At 35.9% G+C, this 2,230-nt stretch overlaps 1 long non-coding RNA gene across 1 annotated transcript; it reads right to left on the bottom strand.

The window, feature by feature from the left end:
* Positions 1–894: 894 nt before the first annotated feature.
* On the bottom strand, positions 895–1,919 carry LOC124634048. The gene is made up of 2 exons (XR_006984813.1): positions 1,771–1,919; positions 895–1,057 (listed from the first exon to the last, which is right to left on the bottom strand). It is a non-coding gene; the product is annotated as an uncharacterized LOC124634048 (long non-coding RNA).
* Between the last annotated feature and the right edge of the window lie 311 nt (positions 1,920–2,230).

Genomic DNA, 2,230 nt, shown 5'->3' with positions numbered 1-2,230 from the left:
AAGTAGTATTTTGACTATTCTATATTGCCCACGCAGACGAAGTTGCGGGCAACAGCTAGTAGAAAATAATTTGACACATTTTAGACAATAGCTTTCTATTCTCTTTTTAGCTATATCTTTGAAATATGTAAATGAATCCACGCATTGATATGATGAGATTCATAAAAATAATTTAAGTAGGTTACTACAAATATAGTCTTGACAGTATTTTATATGCCGCCATTATGTTTATATTTTCCTTGTAAAAGTAGCTATTGCTCACGAAATGTCAAGCAATTCTCAGCAATTGTAGTAGGTAGGTTATATATCTATCAATCATCTACTCAGGCTTTAGTTCAGTTGACCAACGGTATAGCGTTATAGGTAGGTATTGATTATGCCAATGCTGGGTTTTTAACGCGAGCACGTCTTAAGTTACATAATTACATTAACAGGTAAACAATTTATTATTGAGGAAATTCGATGTAAATACTAATAAAATTAAGACGAGTGGCATTTTCTTGTATTTAATGTAAAAAATAGCAAACATTGCCAGCAAATACCATAAACTTTTAATTTAAGCTGGGTCCCGCAGTTTCACCTGTCCCCTCTCGATGGAACTGCATTTTACAATACAGACTAGCTTTCCGATAAGAAGTTTATGTTACCCATTGCTCATCTATGACATTTTTGAGGCAGTCAGATTTTCAGGGAGTCTATACCCAGCTGTTACGATCCGAATAAGAAATGCAAAATGAGTTTCTTGTGCGAAGAATTTCTTTTAGTTTGAGAGAGTGTCTTTAGAGGTTTCTCGGTATTCAGTTTACTAGAATGGTCTCGAAAATTTAATTAATTATTTTTATAATCAGGATAATGTAGCAGACTGCTATCATTTGTATTGAGGAAAAAAGTTTATTCGATTTTATTGATTGTTTATTAACAATTTAATACATTTACAAAATAAAATATGTAAATAAAGAGTTTATTTAAAAGTTAAGAATCAACCTTTCCTGTTCTTAAATTTTTCGTAGAGTTCGCGAGCGGTCGCGGCGGCGGCCCCGGCTCCAAGTCCGCCTTTCTGTAACAAAATATTGTGAATTCAAATAATGGGAACAACGTACATAAGCGTACAACAGTCTGTTTTGAACCTCCTGTCTACCCTTTTCGGTGAACAGCATGGGTCTGATGTGTGTAAAGAGTAATTGGCTCGAGAATGTACGGGCCATCACAAAGGAGACCTTTCATGCACAAAACTGATAGATTGACTGACTGTAAGAAAGAACTTTTTGTCGAAGTATATACCTTCATGTATTTTTAACAAAAAATAAATGTAGATTTTAACAAGGAAATGTACCTACAGAAACATTTTCATGAAAGGGTGTTTTATTAACTTTGGGGTCAATCAAGATTAGGTGATATCCCCTTGGCTTCCTGGGATGAATAGGAAAAATAAAAGAGTTGAAAACTGCGGTACTCAGGAGGGCTTATGATTGTGAACAAAAAGTGGATCAGGGCGAGGAGTAGAAATTTGGAAAGATTTTTTGATGAGATAAAAGGAACTGTATTATAAGGGCCGTTTTCTGAGCACCTTTATGTTTATCTATTCATTTTCCCTAGGATAAAAAAAGCTTAGGTGTTCAGGCACCGGCCCTGATTCTTGTAGAGAAGTAATATTACATTATTATTTTTTTTAAATATCTATACTGAAAACAGATTTTCAAGTAAGTCGCAGAAACATAAAATACCTACTTCGAACTATATTCTCCATTGAATAATTATTAAAAGAAATACAGCAACCTTAGCTCCGGTCCTGAGCGCACTGCCGCCTCCCTTAGGGCTTGCGCTCACGCCGCCCATCAGCATAGCGAACACCGCCAGAGCAAGAACTACTAAGCCGAACAGTTTCATGTTGATAGAGATGCTTTGCTACTTCTCTACGAACGAATGATAACTCATGCACCGCTAAGGTACCTAACTTATATACCACACATAATGACTAACCATTGGTGCAAATCCTGCGCATTGTGGAACACCATAAGACATTTTCCTTAAGCTCTTGTGTAACATAGCCCGTTTGTTTTTGTTCACAAACAGTCCAAGCATGTCTGTATTAGAACTGTTTGTTGGCTGCCGAAATGCAAATCGTGGGTAACTTCTAATTTGAGTCGTAATTAACTTTAATAATGCGGGATCTGTAATGGAAATTTAACGGACGTCTTCTTTTGAATACACAATGACAACATGTACCTAC

The sequence above is a fragment of the Helicoverpa zea genome, chromosome 10 (assembly GCF_022581195.2).
Source record: "Helicoverpa zea isolate HzStark_Cry1AcR chromosome 10, ilHelZeax1.1, whole genome shotgun sequence".
Taxonomy (NCBI): Eukaryota; Metazoa; Arthropoda; class Insecta; order Lepidoptera; family Noctuidae; genus Helicoverpa; species Helicoverpa zea.
This window is presented reverse-complemented; position numbering and strand designations above follow the sequence as displayed.